Source organism: Acinonyx jubatus, chromosome B4, assembly GCF_027475565.1.
Source record: "Acinonyx jubatus isolate Ajub_Pintada_27869175 chromosome B4, VMU_Ajub_asm_v1.0, whole genome shotgun sequence".
Taxonomy (NCBI): domain Eukaryota; kingdom Metazoa; phylum Chordata; class Mammalia; order Carnivora; family Felidae; genus Acinonyx; species Acinonyx jubatus.
In genome coordinates this window covers 42,299,392-42,318,362 of record NC_069387.1, presented here as the reverse complement: position 1 = coordinate 42,318,362, position 18,971 = coordinate 42,299,392, and the positions used below count along the sequence as shown (strand labels likewise).

Sequence of the window (18,971 nt, the reverse complement as noted above, 5' to 3'; positions counted from 1 at the left end):
GTGATAGGTGTGCCAATACCGAGTCTCCTGGCATTGAAGGGTGGAATTCTATGCATCCAGCCATCTCATTTTGAACCTGGCAGCGGTTTGTGGACTGAGGTCTCCATCTGCACAAGACAGAGCAGCATATACAGCACCCATAGAGGCTCTAAAACATATTCTTACTTACCATGTGCTTCATTAGTAGTTACCCTGATGTTCTCATTTAGGCCACAAAATTATAAAGATACAGGATATTTCTTGCCTGTGATCCTCTGAGTGGCCATGAATTGGCAAGTTCAATTTCTCACAATTCACATCCCAGGTGCATTTACAAACCCTCTTCTTCTGGACTTTCAGACTCTACTCCTATAGCTTCTTTCTCATATAGATATATTTAAGTTTATTTTGAGAAAGAGTGCATGCACACGTGGGGGAGGGGCAGAGAGAGAGAGGGAGAAGAGAGAATCCCAAGCAGGTTCCGAACTGCCAGTGTGAGCCCGATGCAGGGATAGAACTCACGAACCATGAGATTGTGACCTGAACGGAAATCAAGCGTCCCATGAGATCATGACCCAAACCAAAATCAAGAGTCTGACACTTAACCAACTGAGCCACCCAGGCACCCCTGGTTCCTGAATATTCATATGTCACCACTTTGAAAAACTTATCCTCCCTTTCATATATACCTATATATACGAAATATATGTATATACCCTAGGTATGACTGACACATTTAATGTAGAAGGTTAGAGCTAGAAGGGAATCAGAATTAACTCAGTCGAATTCCTTCCTGTTCCAGATGAGGGAACTGAAGCTCCTCCAAATTAAGTGATTTATGTGACTTACGCAGTTAGTGGCTGAGCCAGCACAGAATACTACTTCCTGTCTCTCAATACCGTGCATTTTCCATTTTATAATGTTATTGTCCTAAGTCATGGAATATACTAGACTCCTATGCCTGTGAACCTATAAACTAGGTTACTCCACTATCAGACAAGGCAGCACAAATCTGCCAGTCTATATACTATATGTTTATGGTGTAAAATATATTATACAATATATAATACATATAAAATATTAAATATATTCGACATTTTATATAAATATTTTTACTATAAACATACTTGCATTAGGTTTCCATTGCTGTATAAAAAATCACCACAAGTTTTTGTGGTTTGAAAGAGCATATTTTATTGCCTTACAGTTTTCATTGGTCAGGAATCTGGACACAAGTCTACTCAGTTCTCAATCTCATCTGAGGCGCGGGTTCCTTTTTCCTAGTTCACTAGTTGTTTGCAGAATTCAATTCCTTGTGATTTAGGACTGAAAGCTTTGACTCTTAGAGGTCACTGACTGTTCCTTGCCATATGGACCTCTCCAAATGGCAGTTTGTTTCTTCAAGGCCAACAAAGAGTCTCTGCTGCTACAAATCTGGTTTCTCCTGTCCCACTGGGCTCGAGCCCACAAACTAGGAGATCATGACCTGAGCCGAAGTCAGGAGTCAGATGCTCAACCCACTGAGCCACCCAGGCACCCCAAGTCTAGTGTTTTTATATCTTGAGGTTACTTAATTTCTCTAAATCTGTGCCTTAATTTCTCAAATAGTACTTGTCTCCATTAAGACAATATTGTCTTTATGATACAGGGTCATGGATCGAGCCCTGCATGGGGCTCCACGCTCAGCCTGAAGCCTGCTGAAGATTCTCTCTCTGTCCCTTTCCCACTCGCACTCTCTCTACAAAAAGGACAATATTGTCTTTGTATTTATTCCTCGGTCATTTTCATTTCCTTCATCATCTCTTCTGTATCTTTTGAGGAAGAAAACTGCCCTTTCCTTTTATTGTTGTGGGAAATTCATTCTGTGTGTATCAGGAGGGGCTGACCCATCTTGCCAACACTGGTTATTACTTATCCTAACAAATGCTATCTTGCAGTTTTGATTTGTGCTGCATTGATGATTAGTGATGTTGAGCATCTTTTCATGTGCTTATTGGCTGTTTGTAGATCTTCTTTGGAGAAACATCTATTTAAATCCTTTGCCTGTTTTTAAATTTGGCTATTTGCTTTTGCTATTGTTGCATGTTAGGAGTTCTCTATATATTCCAGATACTGACCTCTTATCAGATACAGGATTTACAAATATTCTTTTTTTTTTTTAATTTTTTTAACATTTATTTTAGAGAGACCGAGAGAGACAGACCATGAGTAGGGGAGGGACAGAGAGAGCAAGACACAGAATTCGAAGCAGGCTCCAGGCTCTGAGCTGTCAGCACAGAGCCCGACACGGGGCTGGAACCCACGAACAGTGAGATCATGACCTGAGCCAAAAAGTCAGACACTTAACCGACTGAGCCATCCAGGCGCCTCAGGATTTACAAATATTCTTGCATTTTGTGGGTTGCTGTTTCACTGTTCATATTATGCAAATTTGTTCACAAGTACAAAGTACTTGAAAAATGTTCACAAGTACAAGAAAAATCTCTGTATCCCAGCAGACTTTGGCTAGTGGAAGACACAGATTACCACTTACAGTTCCGTTATGATTATTCGGTGCAAAGGGAAGAAACTCTAGGGAAGCCATTTATTTAATATCAATTATGTACCAAATGCTACTAGGATTACCCCCACATATTTTTTTAAATGTTTAATTTTGACAGAGAGAGAGAGAGCATGGCGAGGGGGGCGGGGGGGGGAGGGGCAGAGAAAGAGGGAGACAGAGGATCCCAAGTAAGCTCTGCACTGACAGTAGAAAACCCTATGCGGGGCTCAAACTCATGAACCAGGAGATCATGACCTGAGCCGAAATCGGGTGCTTAACCGACTGAGTCACCCAGGCGCCCCAGATTACTCCTAAAAAAAAAAAACCAAAAAACAAAAAAAAACTTATCACTGATGACCTTTGCAGATAAAAAAATTGGTGCATAGAAAGTTTAACTTGCAGGGGCACCTGGGTGGCTCAGTTGGTTAAGCATCCAACTTCAGCTCAGGTCATGATCTCACGGTTCACAAATTCCAGCCCGGCTTCAGATTCTGTCTCCGTCTGTCTCTGCCCCTCCCTGGCTCGTGCTCTTTCTCTCTCAAAAATAAATTTAAAAAGCATTAAAATATTTTTAAAAAGAAAGTTTAACTTGCTTACAATTGCAGAACTAGTATGTGGCACAGCTGAAATTTAGACTCTAACTTCCTTACTCAATATGCTTAATGATACTTGTCAAATGATTAGGCTATGGTTATTAGACACTATTGGACAAATAATAGACTTGATTGGCCTTATTAACTGACTTCACTGCAAACTCCCTGAACTGGGAAATTGGTATAGATCTGCCTTAGAGATAACGTATGTTATCAAAAGCCTAGTCTGTTCAACCCAGACTAAGCCCAGTATATAATACTTCAGGCTCTTTGGCACAAGTGCCTTGCATAAAGTGGTCTAGAATTATGTGAATTCCTCTGCTTATAAACTGAATTTATAAAATGTTTATTACCTGCACCAACAAGCGTATATTAAATGTTTCTGCCTGTCCAATGGCATGTTTTCGCTCAAATGGATTTTCCTGTAGATTTAGAGATGGAGTGTCTACGGAAATAAAATTGAAGACTATAAAAACTGTTTTTGGAAATATTGAATTGGTTGGCAGTCTTTCTTTTCTTTTTGTTTTCATTATGTTTTCATAGACCCCAATGAGGCCAAATATGGATTTTGAAAATATTCCGTTTGTTTAAATACTCAAATTGATTTCATTGAACTGGTAGAAATGACGTTACTATTCCTGCTGGTACTTTATAGTCCCTTGATGTTAATTAGACTCGGCAATTCTTTAATCCTGCCACATCCCTATTATGGTCCAGCTATCCTCCATTAGGTCTAGTGCCACTCAGGTCAATATAAACCTTCTGGATTATGGAAGTAAGCTATTTTTTTTTTTTTTTTTAATCAACTCATCTCTTTCTCATCCTTTGATAATTAATCAAGGACAGAATCTTGGGATTCACTCTGGATATAATTGTGTAAAGTTTCTTCGTGGTTTCCCAAAGTAGTATGAATTTTTTTAGTACGGGCATGCAGATTTTTCTCGCCAAGAGTTACCTCTCCAGCAAAGCTCAATTTCTGTTCAAGTAATTTTCAGTTGGTTATCCTAAAAAAATCTGTCAAATAAAGTTTATTTCCTTGTCCTCATTCTCTTTTCTTGTGTTAGAAATCTTTGGTTACGTATAACAGAAATAAATTTAAATACAAAGGAAAAATTTAAAGACTAGAATATTTCATGTAACTAAGCCACGGAAATAAATTATGACAGAAGTAAGCAGAATTTTATGTAGCTGTTTAAGAAACTGAGGTAGCAGTATACCTGTTTGTATGGCAAGATATTCAAGACACATTGGGAAGTTATGGGACACTCTTTATAGCATGAGCCCATGGGGTTTGAGAAGAAAAAAGACATGCGTATAAATGGATTCCGAAATTCTGGAAGGAGGGGCACCTGGGTGGCTCAGTCAGTTAAGTGTCCAACTCTTGATTTCAGCTCAGGTCAAGATCTCATAGTTCACTAAATCAAGCCCCACACTGGGCTCCGCGCAGCCAGTGAGGAGCCTGCTTGGGATTCTCTCTCTCCCTCTATGCCCATCCCCGCTCTCTCTCTCTCTCAAAATAAATAAACTTAAAAGAAATTCTGGAAGGATATGAAAGAAAATGTTAACAGTGATTCTCTCTAGGGAGTAAGGTCAGGAGGTGGGGGAGGGGTACTGGTGGGTCTTTCTTTCCAGTTGTTCTCTCCTTGAGACCCATTTGTCTACCATGAGCACTATGACAGCCACAGAGGTTTGCCAATCAGGCCTCTCCCAAAACTTGTGGCGAAATGTAGTTGGCTCGCTAGTCTCCAGCTGCTCCTCTGTTGGGTCCACCTCAGTATTTACACCAAGGCCACTGTCTTCCTGGCTTACTCTTAGCCGGTGACTACATACAGCAGAGGTATTAGATCTCAGGTACATCATATACAGCCATTGATCTGGCAATTCAAAAATCTTTTTCCTGGAGTGCCTGGGTGGCTCAGTCAGCTAAACGTCTGACTACAGCTCAGGTCACGATCTTGTGGTTGGCAAGTTTGAGCCCCACATCAGGCTGTGGGCCATGGAGCCTGCTTCAGATTCTCTGTCTCCCTCTCTCTCTCTGCCCCTCCCCCGCTCTCTCTCTCTCTCAGAAAATGAATAACACGTTAAAAAATAAAAATGTTTTCTTTTCTATCTCGATCAGATGAGGACCAGAAATCGTTTGCATCCACACGGAATGGAAAATATTCACTTAGTTCTGCTCCAGGGATATGTTAACCACTGTACCTTTGATGACATAATCTAAATTATAGGTCATATGGACATTCCATAGAATAGCACATCAATGACAACATGCTGATTGGACAAGATAAGCAAAAGTTAGCTTACCATACAGAAGGCCTCGTGTAGATACGTTTTAGAGAGTGGGAGATAAACTCTATAAAGATTTGAGGGTCTGCCATTCTTATAGTTTTTAGGAGACCAGGGGTAAAGGGCATGATGAACAACCCCTATAAAGTAAAAGCCTGCTACATTTGCATCACTTGCTACAAGGAAGCAAGCACAGTACCCGGTGGATCTCTCCAGATTCTGGAGGCAATACATTCCACCTAGAAACACCATTCCAGTCCATCTACTGGATGATATAACAGGCTAACAAGTTTGAATAGGGCCTGTATCAGGAAGGGGATCTGTAGAAGATTCAGGCCATGATACAAGATACAGAGATATGCCAGATCTATGGTATTATAGGTGTATTGGTCGAAAAAGACACAACAGAGCTTTTATGTAACAAACTCATAAAACTATACAGGAGCTGCTCCCGAAATGTATATAGAGAAGATTTGTACTGGCATAACAGGTAGAATGAATGTGGTTGCCATAGCAGTGTGCCACTCAGATCTCTTCAAGAAAACCTGATGCAAAGCTGGATGGGGCACCTGGGTGGCTAAGTTGGTTCAGCATCTGACTTCAGCTCAGGTCATGATCTCTTGGTCTGTGAGTTCCAGCCCTGCGTCAGGCTCTGTGCTGACAGCTCAGAGCCAGGAGCCTGCTTCAGAGTCTATCTCCCTCTCTCTGTCCCTCCCCCACTCAGGCTCTGTCTTTCTCTCTCTCTCAAAAATAAACATTAAAAAAAAAAAAAAAAAAAAAACAAAGCTGGAGACATCACACTTCCTGATTGCAAACTACAGTATATTGCTAAGCTATGGTAATCACAACAGTATGATATTGGCATAAAATCAGACACATGTATCAATGGAACAGAATACAGAGCCCAGAAAAACTCACACATATATGGTCAATATGGTAAATTAATTTAAAATGGAGCCAACAATATATAATGGGAAAAGGATATTCTAAGAAATGGTGGAAAACTGGACAACCACGTGCAAAAAGAATGAAACTGAACCCTTACCTTAAACCATATACAAGAATTAACTCAAAATCAATGAAAGAAAAAAAAAATGAGACACTTGAACATAGGGTTGAAACCATGAAACACCTAGGAGAAAACAGAGGGTAAGGCCCTTGACAATGGTCTTGGCAATAATTTTTTTTGATTTCACACCAAAAGCAAAGGCAACAAAATCAAAGAGACTACATCAAACTAAAAAGCATCTATACAGTAAAGGAAACCAACAACAAAATGAAGAGGCAACCTATGGAACGACAGAAAATATTTGCAAGTTATATATCTGACAAGGAGTTAATATAAAAAATACATAAAGAACTCATATAACTCAATAGCAAAGACAAACAAAAACAACACAACCCAATTCAAAAATGGACAGAGGAACTGAATATAAATTTTTCCAAACATGGGGCGCCTGGGTGGCGTAGTCGGTTAAGCGTCCGACTTCAGCCAGGTCACGATCTCGCGGTCCGTGAGTTCGAGCCCCGCATCAGGCTCTGGGCTGATGGCTCGGAGCCTGGAGCCTGTTTCCGATTCTGTGTCTCCCTCTCTCTCTGCCCCTCCCCTGTTCATGCTCTGCCTCTCTCTGTCCCAAAAATAAATAAAAAACGTTGAAAAAAAAATTAAAAAATAAATAAATAAATTTTTCCAAACACAAGACAACAAATGGCCAACAGGCACATGAAAAAGTGCAACATCACTATACATCAGAGAAATGCAAATTAAAACCACAAGGCGCTATCACTTCACACCTATTAGAATGGCCAATATCAAAGAGACAGAAACGCTGGCAAGGATGTGGAGAAAAGGAAAACCTTGTGCCCTGCTGGTGGGAAAGTAAATTGGTACAGCCACTATGAAAAACATTATGGAGGGCCCTCAAAAAATTAAAAATAGAACTGCCATGTGATCCAGCATGTGCAACCCCATGTTCACTGCAGCTTTACAATAGTCATGGTATGGAAACAAAGTGTCCATCAGTGAATGAATGGGTAAAAATAATGTGGTGTATAGATGCAATGGAATGTTATTCATCCATAAAAAAAGAAACCTTGCCATCTGTCTCAACACGGATGGATGTTGGGAGCATTATGCTAAGCGAAATAAAGTCTGAGAGAAAAAGATATATACTGTAATGATCTCACTTATATGTGTAATCTAAAAAACAAAAAAATTCAGGAGAAAAGATGAGATTTGATGTTGGTCAGAGGGAGGTTTGCAGTGGGGGAGGGGGAGGATGGGTGAAGATAGTCAAAAGGTACAAACCTCCAGTTACAAGATAAAGGAGTTTGGGGGATGTAATGCACAGCATGTTGACAGTTAACAATGCTGTAAATTTCCGAGAGTAGATCTTTAAAAACCTCATCATAGGGGCACCTGGGTGGCTCAGTCCAACTTCAGCTCAGGTCATGAACTCATGGTTTGTGGGTTTAAGCCCCTTGTTGGGCTGTGCGGACAGCTCAGAGCCTGGAGCCTGCTTCAGTTTGTGTTTCCTTCTCTCTCTGCCCCTCCCCCACTCACGCTTTGTCTCTCAAAAATGAGTAAACATTAAAAAATTAAAAAAGAAAACCTCATCATAAAAAAAAATAACTGTGGTGACAGATGTTAATCAAACTTACTGTAATAATTCTACAGTATATGTACATAACAAATCATTGTTATACACCTTAAACTAATACAATGTTACTGGCCAATTATATCTCAGTAAAGCTGGAAAAAAACTTGTTACAAGCAGCCTCCAGAGGCCACTCCTTCTGATCCGCCCCAGCATTCATATGGAGGTCATGGTTTCTCCTCAGGCTGCTCCCGGCTCAATGCAGAACTACCCTAATGGCTAATCTGCTCTAACATTCCTCCATCAGGCTGGCAGAGATTTTCTCAGAGAAAATCTGTTGCTTTTATTGTCTTTTTTTAGAAGAATGTGTGGGGTTTTTTTTTTGTTTATTTATTCATTTTGAGAGAGAGAGAATCCCAAGCAGTCTCCACGCTGTCAGCGCAGAGCCTGACGTGGGGCTCAAACCCACAAATCGTGAGATCACAACCTAAGCCAAAATCAAGAGTTGGACACTTAACCCACTGAGCCATGTAGGCACCCCCTGATGCTCTTTCTACTCCACTTCCGTCACAGGCGTCAGGCTCACATCACAGTCTGAAGGCTTTTCCTGTCTACTGTTCCCTCTCTCTTGCACGCTTCACTAGCATCTTCTTCAAAACACCCTAGCACATCTAACTCCCTCTTGGTGTCTGCCTGCTGGAGGATGCAAAGTGACACTAGCATGGATGCTTTCACTTTTAAAATGACGATAATCAGGAAGTTAAAAAAAAAGTGGGGAAGATCATCCCAAACCATCTGCATCTCTTGACTCTACACAACTTTCAGGAACACAGATCTCAACGGCCTAATCCGTGTTGTCTCTCAAATTTATACTACACAAATTTTAGATGTCATGAAGTATCAATAGCTGAATACTCTTGTGGCCCCTTGTAAAACCTGCTTCATGAAGCCCTGACTTTTAAAGGTTGGTTTTTGTTTTTCCCTGAGTAATTAGCAGCTGAGTACAGGGGAACTAAAAACAAATTAAACTAAACAACCCATCAAGGTCATCCATTTGAACTTTATTTACTGAACCTTCAAGTATTAAGAAACTTGAAGGACTCCGTGCTAAATCACATTTTGGTCACATAAACCCCATCTTTCTGTTCAGATATTTCTACTTAAGCTAACTTTCATGGTGATATCAACTCTTCCTTGACTACCAAAGCATCATTTTTGGTTCACTACACAGAATTTCAATACACCAGTTTTCCTACCACAGCAAATAACTCTACGGTTAACAAAGCCTCCAGTTTAGAGAATTGTTATTTCGTTGATTACTTACTGCCTAAGGTACATTCAATCCACCCATTCCTCTAGAGTAGGTGTCAGCCTGTTTTGTATCACCTATGAGCTAACATGTTTTTAAAGAGTTAAGAAAATATTTTTTAAAAAGCAACAGAGACCATATGCAGGTGGTAAAGCCTAATATTTACTTTGTCCTTTCACAGAACAGAGAGCTTAGGTATGTTTCTGATCCGTTTTTTGTTTTTTTAATGTTTTATTTTTGAGAGAGGAAGAGAGAGAGAAAGAGAGAGAGAGAGACAATCTGAAGCAGGCTCCAGGCTCCAAGCTGTCGGCACAGAGCCCGACGCAGGGCTCGAACCAACGAACTGGGAGATCATGACCTGAGCTGAAGTCAGAGGCTTAACCAACTGAACCACCCAGGTGCCCCCTGAGCTGTTTTCTTAAAGGCACCTTTAAGAAAAGGTGCTGACAAGATTTAGGGCAGTGGTTCTCAAACATTGGTGCGAGAAAGTCACTTGAGTTTGTCAAAAAGCAGGTTTTTGGTCTAGGGCCCTAGAATCTATATTCTAAATAAGTAATTCAAGTGATTATGATATAGGTGGTTGTAGGTCATTTTGAGGAAATTTAAATTTTTATCATTGAATCAGCTCCGACCATCAAGAGGACTTCTTACTGTGCTGGCTTTAATGGATTGCATTTTAGTGTCACGATACTGATCTGCATTGTGAGCTATCTCAAAGATCAGAACATAATCCCTCTCCAGTGCAATAAATTTGCTTCTATCCTAAGGTTACTATGAATCTTCTAATTACCGTATTCTCTTCTGCCAATTTTGTTCCACTTCCAAGCAAATGTATAGGACCTCATAGTATGCATTTGCATGATTTTAATCCCTGTTTCACCCAATTTTTGCCCTTTATTTTGGCTTTATCTCAATCTTCTCATTTTGTTTTAATATGTCTGTTAAGTCACTTCAAACCATTTCTGGGAGGTCAAGTCATACCACCCTAAGTGATTCCTTACAGTGCATCATATGCCTATTCCTCACTTGTTTCATTCTCCTGAGTTAGAAGAAAAAGTATTTTTGTTATGAGCTGATAGGGAAAAACTGGAGCAAATATGAGATAAAAGGTATCTTATATAAATCAGTCACTGAAGTGTGGAGACAAGGAATAAGCAGTGCAGATTAGGAAAAACACTACATGTGTGCACAATGTTCCAACCACAAAATCTTGCGAAAGGAGCTTCAATAGGAAAAGTGGAAAATGATCAACAAAGAAAACTTTATGGACTCTAATTCTGAGATGAAAAGATTCAGCAGTTCTTGAATAAGATATCCAAAACCAAAATTTATATAATTAAAGGACAATTAGTATTTATTATTCAACTATGTGTTAAGCACTATACATGTATTGTAGCAAAGCTATACTTACACATTAATCTAGTAAAGTACAATTGTTTCCGTTTTTTTTACAAATACCCCTCTATGGCTTGAAGGGGCTGACTTGTCCAAAGTCCAGGTAAACAGTAAATAATGGGATTAGAATTTGTATCGACACCTGACAACAAAGAATATCCATAGGTTTGGTCTGAGGTACTAGGGCTGCCTCCGTATGCACATATATGTATCAGATCTTATATAGTTCAAATATATTAGGTCAGACATGATCTCTAGTCACAAGAAGATTAAAACGTAGTGAGTGATGCTGTGATGAGTGTGTGGCAGAGCCTTGTCAGAGTGAAACAGAAAAAAGGCTGGATTTCTTCAGAGATTAAAAAACAAACAAACACAGAAACAATTATTTAGCATAGACAGATAAAGAGGGATGAAAGGGGCAGAGGTAAATCCACGTAATACATATTTATAAGTAAAATGATACATATTTTAATGCCTATGCACCAAGGGGAGTAATCATTTCAAAACATATCATAGAAAGATCAGTATGTCAAAAACAAAGGAGTTTCATCTTGCATACTGAAGAAAAGAATAAAAAGAATGACACATGTGGAGCTAGACTTCAAATCTAGCCATATGGACTGAAGTGAATTCATACAAGATGGAGTGGGCAGAAATGACTGCCAAAAGAACAAATCACACCCCATACTATTTCATTCCCAGTTCTGGTGTTTTTATTTTAGAAAACACATTGAATCAAACAGGTTAGAGCTACTGCTTCCTTGTTCTGTGTATTTCTATCCTCCATTTCAAAAACCATACAGTCAAATCTATCTTCGTCCATTCTGTGAATGAAGTGATAAGCAAAAAGGATCACTGGTTACTTCAAAAGAACCTAGAGGGGGGAGAAACACATATAGCTCACTTAAACCACAGATTTAAACAGTTTTTATAATTAATATGAGAAAAAGAAAATATTGAAAATTAACTAATGTGACAAAATTTTACAAACTGTCTAGATTACAAAAAACAAAAACAAAAAAAAAACAAACCAAAAAACAAACGCACAACTAGGTTTTTTGTGATTACCACACTTTACCTTTGTGATCTCAGTTGAAAAAGATATATACTAAGGTATAGTCTGTTATTCTGACATATAAAGATGTGTCAGCAATATTATCCCTTAACAATCCTATTATATAGACAACTGGGGTTTACTGTCGCCAGGAAAATTGTACCAAGAAGAAAACCTTGAGACAAGAATAATCCTTGCACAAGATCACACAAAATAAAACAAAATTATTATACCAAAATGCCTGAACAAAATTAAATTTGAATGTTATATTCTTACTCTATTACCATAGGTTACTTTTTTTTTAAATTTTTATTTTAAGTAGGCTCCACACCCAGCATAATGCTTGAACTCATGACCCTGAGATCAAGAGTCATAGGCTCTACTGACTGAGCCAGCCAAGAGCTCCTAGGTTACATTTTCAACAAATTAGACAATGAACAATAAATTTTGATTCTAATTAAAGTTCAAGTTGGCCATCTCTATAGGAACCAGAATTCAAGATGAAGACAAAAACTGTTTGAAAAGACATACAAATTCTAGCCCTATTAATTGAGGTGGTATATTCTTGTGTTCCATGTAAGTATACATAATGTCATTCAGCATTAGAATAAATGATCTTTTTTGATAGAAGGTAACTTCTTTTTACACTGTTTCTTTAAAAAAAGGAACAAAAGGATGCCACATATTTGGGGCGCCTGGGTGGCTCAAACGGTTAAGCGTCTGACTGTGGCTCAGGTCATGATCTAGTAGTTCATGAGTTCGAACATCACATCAGGCTCTATGCTGACAGCTCAGAGCCTGGAGCCTGCTTCGGATTCTGTGTCTCCATCTCTCTCTGCCCCTCCCCCACTCACGTTCTGTCTCTTTCTCTCTCTCCCCAAAATAAATAAAACATTAAAAAAAATTTTTTTTAAGTTGCCATATATTTATTTAGTCAATGGTATCGGTTATTCTAGCTTCATGTTACCATTCATCCATGTATACACAATCATCCCGTTTAACCATCCACTTGCCGCATTGCTAGTCTAATAATCTGCTAGAAAATAAGGAATTTCAGAACAATATAAAGTTTTTGTTGTAGACTGATTCATTTTCCAAAATAGGAATGCAAGGCAGGCAAGAAGACAGGTAGAAGATTAATGTTATACTAGGTCTAAGGAATCCATTCTGTTCTCCCTTAACCAGAAATTGCAAAGAATCTGAAGACCTCTTTGTGTCTTATCTTAATAAGGGACATCATCACCAAACCCTGTAAATGATGTAATCGTTAATTTTACATATAAGCCATTTAAAATAGCCACCCACAGCTAGCCTTCATATCCTTCATTTGAAGGGACTCCCCACAAGATAACCACAAGCACAAACAGTGATAACTTTCCATTGGTGTATCACAGCTCTCACTGCAGAACATTTCATTTCTTCAGTGACTACAACAGACTTTCAAAGATCATGATAAAATGAGCACTTTATTAGCAGGTAGGAGATTTGGGTCCTTATTCCGGTTCTATAATCTTGGGAAATTTAATAACTTCTCTGAACCTTAGTTTCCTTACTAGCATATTCAAGATTACAATATATAGCCTCCAAGCTTGCCAGCTTAGAAATTCTAAACTTCTATGGCAGGGCCTTGTATGCTGGTAGTTCAATCTGTTATTACATATATTAATAGGAAGCAGGACTCCATCTATCCATCTATTCATTCATTCTTTCATTTATTTAGGACTCCTTTTCTTTAAATAATAATTTCTCCTCTGGATATCCTGTTTTCACTGTCTATAAAATTTGAAAACAGGTATTTGTGCACTACTTTAAGAAAGTTAATTAACACTTCTAAAATCTTCACATGTATATCTTAGAAAAGATTTAGCTCAATTGCTATTAACTTTTATCTTAAAGGCTAAAATTTTATTTTCTCTCCAGTTATAAAGTACTAAAATTGCATATTTAAAAGTTGCTGGGAGTAGAACTTAAGAGTCCTCATCCCAAGAAAAAAAATTCTGTAATTATGTACAGTGATGCATGTTACCTAGACTTACTGTGATGATCATTTACCAATGTATATAAATATCGAGTCACTGTATTGTACCTGTAACACTAGTATAGTGTTATATGCCAATTACATCAATAAATTTTTTATTTTCTCTGGTAAATGTCTACAAAATAATGACTGCTTTGCTCATTTTCTAATTTCATTAGAAACTTTAAAAAATCAGGGACAATTTGAAGTTAAAAGTCTAGATGAAATTAAGAACCATAGGACTTTTCTTCTGTCCAAGTGCTCATAAAACAGCTTGGTTTCCAGCAACAAGAAAGACATTATAGTTAAAATAAACATGTAGCTGAGTAAAGAGACCTGCATCTCATTATAAATTTCAATTCTTAACTCTTGGGACTTAAAAAACCTCAATTTCTTCTTATTCAGCCTCACCAACTTCTAAAATAATCACACTGTTGATACTCTGATTAACATGTCTTAAGGCAGTTATTGATGCAAAGAAAATAAAGCTGTTTACCCGAGCAGATACAGACGCAATACAGAGAATGCAAATGAAAAGGGGGAGACACACATACAGAAAAGCAGGCAGGCAGAGATGAAAATGGCAACAATGGAAAAGTGAAATTCTGAGGGAATGAATGAAAGAAAGGGAGAGGCATACAGGGAGACAAAGGCGAGGAAGAGTTACAAAGACAGGGAGGCAGAAGCACGACTAAAGAAACGGAAGAAAGTAAGAGCAGAGACAGTAAGGCCAGAAAGAAAAGTGAACAGAATGGAACTGACGGGCAGACACAATAACAAGGAAATGGGACTAGATAGGGGATAGCTAGTTGAAGAAAAGATCATTTTTACCCCCTAAGTTTTTCAAATTACATTTAAAAAAAATTTTTTTTTATTTTTTAGAGACAGAGTGTGAACAAGAGAGGGGAAGGGGGGAGAGGGAGGGGGGGGGGGCGGAATCTGAAGCAGGCTCTAGGCTCTGAGCTGTCAGCACAGATCCCGACGTGGGGCTCGAACTCACGGACCTTGAGATCATGACCTGAGCTAAAGTTGGACGTCTAACCGACTGAGCCACCCAGGTGCCCCACCAAATTACATATTTTTATTGCTATCCCCCCAATGTGCCACTAAAAAGAGGACAGACTTTTTTTTCTATAAAATGGCTAACAATGTGTATTTCACTTATCTTACAGATTTTCTAAAAATCTGACTCACTGTGAGACGCGTAACTTTTGCCATCTTTAAGGTCACATAGTGGATGTGTTGATAATTTGATGAGAGAGAATTTTACAATGTATATACCTATCAAATTATCACACTGTATGCTTTAAAAACACAATTTTGTCAATTATACCTCAATAAAGCTGGGGAAAAGGTCATATATATCAATATACTGGGGAGAGACCCCTAATTTTACACATTGCTATTTTTTTAGTGTTTATTTATTTATTTTTGAGAGAGAGAGCGAGCGAGCGAGCATGAGCGAGCATGTGAGCAGGGGAGGTCAGAGAGAGAGGAGAGAGGACCAATCTCAAGCAGGCTCTGGGCTGTCAGTGAGGAGGCCAGCATGGTGATCAATCTCACAAAAGGTGAGATCGTGACCTGAGCTGAAGTCAAGAGTCAGACACTCAACCGACTGAACCACCCAGGTGCCCTAATTTTTTTCCCCCCGAAGTAAAAAGTGATAGGACCCTAGTTAGGCCAAATTTATCCTAAGGCAAAGGCCTACAGGGCCATTTATGATTACATACTACAATGGCATATAACACCACTATCCCACTATCAGACTAAAAACACATTTTTAGTTGAAAATAACTTACCATTCAGAGTGAAAATCCAAAAATTTTTGTCCTGTTTCCATTATTTGCCCCCTTTGCTTCAATTGACATGTTATGTTCTATCTCTTGTCCTATGGAGATTCTTTCAGTAGCCATCAATCTGAAGAATTCCTTCTTCTGCTGCCACCTACCAGTTTATTTCTCTGCTGCAGCAGAAGGGTATATAGAAAAAGTTCTTGCTTACTATTCAGATTAAACTGAAAACTTCCTTTAACATTTCATATTTTCACATGTGCACAAGCTTCCTCACTGTTCCCCCAAGTCCTCCCCACCAAAGTCAAAACAACAAAAGTCCCAATCACAGAAAATCAAACAAGTATGATCAATATTCATGCTAAGCTGGGAATTCTTTTTAAGTGGAAAGATTTAGATGCTCGGCAGCTGCCATCTCAAGAGCCATTTCTTCTGTTACACTTAACTTCTTCACCTATCTCTACAATCTTATGAATAAGTGTGCAACTTAAAATTTTAACTAGGTAGTTTACAGCTCCTACAAATTTTAAGCTCAGAAACTTTCAAAAGAACTGTGGAAGATGCAGCAATAAAGGCGTTTTTTAAAGTAATTCTAGAAACTAAAGGTGTTAGGTGCTTTACCTGCATGAGTTTTCAATGTTCTGGACTGCTTATTGCCCAATGGCTCTGAATACATTAAAACACGAACACATACGCCACCTACATTTAAAATAGGGTAGCATTTGTATGCCCATATAAGCACTGGGTATATCTTTTGCAAAAGAGTAATAAATTCATTAAGTCCTTTTAAAAGGACTAATCACAAATGCACATTTCCTCAAACTCTATACATACACAAAAAAATTAGGCCAAAAAAGGGAGACAGAGTGACAAATGTAATAGCAGTTGTAGAACTGGAAACTAACACAACATAAATGTTTTCGGTTTGTTAAATTCCTGAATATCATTTCTATTCCCATTCTTTTTAACCTGAGGGTCTAGGTTAAAAGTTTATTCTGCATTAGCTACTAAAGAACAGTATCCAATAATGAACAGTAATAACAGTAATTAATGGCTTGTTTTTGTTCCACCCTCCCACTACCTTTACCCCAAAATACAGTTTTGCCAACATAAAAAATAAAACAAACAGACATAAGCACCAAAGGCTAGTCAACAGTGGCACTGCAGCAACATTGTTTCTACTTTCTCATTCCTTCCCCCGATCTCAAACCCCACCCTTTGACCTCTGTATATGGGATGAGCCTGAGCAGGAGAGTTGGTGATGTCAGGACTGCGCCGTTCCCACGGATGCTCCTAGAGGCCTGCTGTGCTTCTGGGAACTGGGGCACAGTGATGTCTGTCTGACTGAAACCTAAAACAACAACAATTCACCCCACCCCTCATGTTCCCAAACCCCACAACAGCAGCCAGGTATATACGCTATATAAGGCCCAGCTAGTAAGTTTGTATATAGTGAAATCTGAAAGCAAGATCATTCTTAACAAGTCAGTGATCTTCATGGGGATAACAGAATGGAGACTGTTAAATTCTCCACGTCCCATGCAATCACATAGCCCACACATTCTAATGCCGGCCATTCTTATAGCAAGAGAACAAAGTTCTCTGGTACAAGCCTTTTTAAGTATATATCACAAATTCCTGCAGGAGGCAGCTGGGATTCCATTGTTAGTAAATTTCAGTTCAACAGATAAATGCTTTTCTCTTAAGATGTTTAGGGGAGAGACTGGTCCTATCTGGTTATGGGTGAACTGAAGCACAAAACAGGTTAATGATTTATTTTATGCCTTCAGCTGTAGAATGCATTACAAGCCAGGATTTTCCTATTAGCTAACTAGTGAACTTAAAGCCTCGTCGGATATACGTCTAAAGCCACAGAATAAAATTACGCAGAAGTATATCTTGAAAAGTTCCTGACCGCTGTCTAGTAGAAAGAGGATTTTTCTCCCCAATGATAGTAACTCATATTAGAACTAAAACTTTAGGAAAGACAGGAGAAAGGAGGAAAGGGTAGGTGGACTGGGGTAGACAGAGAAGAGGCTACTACATTAGCTAATGGGAAGGCTATTAAAATGGATAACTCCTATTTGTTTTATAGCCTTGGTTAATGTGCTTAATGATTTGTGCTTCAGAAATGCCCTCCGATCTTTGCAAATCTGTAATTTTTTACTGTTTAAACCATTATGATAACCTCAAGCTGCTCACATCTATCTTTGTTAGAACTAGCATCTTAGAAATGCTAAAATGATTAGTTCTGAGTCACACTGTTCCTTAAATAACTGAAATGCTTTCTATTATCTTTGTCTCATCATTCCTTTTCATTTTTATAATGATGTCACAGAAAGAGAAGCACTAAGACCAACTCAAGACTATGATGAGTTTTTACCATATATATAACCTAGAACCTAATTTTACCTTTTCAAAACTCTAGTTTTCCATACCTGGCAACTCCTAATTGATGTCTTTATACTGTGAGCTCACTGTATTCGGAACACCAACCCCTGAAAAAGCTTAAGCCAGAGTAGCACAATGGAAGAAACAAACAAACCCAAAACAAAAACAAAGCCAAAAAAGTCACACTCTGAAATACTTAATTATAGACATATATGCAAGGAATGGAGTTATCTAAATGGCTAAAGTAAATCCCCAAAGTCCTGAGTTCATCCCAACCAACTCAAACTTTACCCCCAAAAGTTCTTCTTTAATCAAATTATCTGTTAGATATGCGTTTTGTTTCTTTTTTTTAAACAAGAGTTTTTACAGACCCACAGTTGCCTTTAAAGTACATAAAGAAAGAAAATTTTTTAAAAAGAAAGTAAGGTTAGCCTTGCGATGGAAAGAAAGGAGAGTCAAATTACCTGCAAGCAGGCTGGGGCTGTGCCTGAATCCAAACCGCTGCATTTACCATTCATTATACAGCTGCATTATTGGGGGAAGGGGAGTTTAGAAGGGCACTGACCCCGAAAGTTCTCAATACTTCTCACTCATCATCAGGAAGGGGGAAGAAGGAAAGTTTTTTCTCTGGGTATTTTTTTGTTTGTTTGTTTTTGTTTTTTTGGCTCCTGAAAAGGCTGGCAAAGAACAGTAACAGTGCAAGCAGTTAGAATATTTCTTTAAAAACAATTTTTAAAAATGCAAAACATTAAGGAATTTAAAACACCAAACTTTCGTTAATATAGAAAGAATTTTCACTAGAGTTAGGCAGCCACCCCAAAACAGCATGGCAAAAGGGCACTGATAAAGGAAATAAAATACCACACAAAAATCCAAAACAAAACTAAAAACATTTCAAATTAAACCTGGAAGACTAGAAGATTCCAACAGCAGATTTCTGTCCACTACTGAAACATTCCAAAATCCAAGCTTCAAAGGCGCCTAAATGTATCTTAAATGAAACTTTGTTTTGTTTTTT

General features: G+C 38.5%; 1 protein-coding gene across 2 annotated transcripts in view; it reads right to left on the bottom strand.

The window, feature by feature from the left end:
* Window positions 1-8,966: 8,966 nt before the first annotated feature.
* Window positions 8,967-18,971, bottom strand: part of RIMKLB (ribosomal modification protein rimK like family member B) — a 71,262-nt gene continuing 61,257 nt past the window's right edge. For both annotated transcript variants that reach the window (XR_008300093.1, XR_008300094.1), the window contains exons 7-9: window positions 16,184-18,630; window positions 15,572-15,735; window positions 8,967-11,575 (exon numbers count right to left, since the gene is read on the bottom strand). The gene's annotated coding sequence lies outside the window, so the exon portion shown is untranslated. The remainder of the gene's footprint in view (window positions 11,576-15,571; window positions 15,736-16,183; window positions 18,631-18,971) is intronic.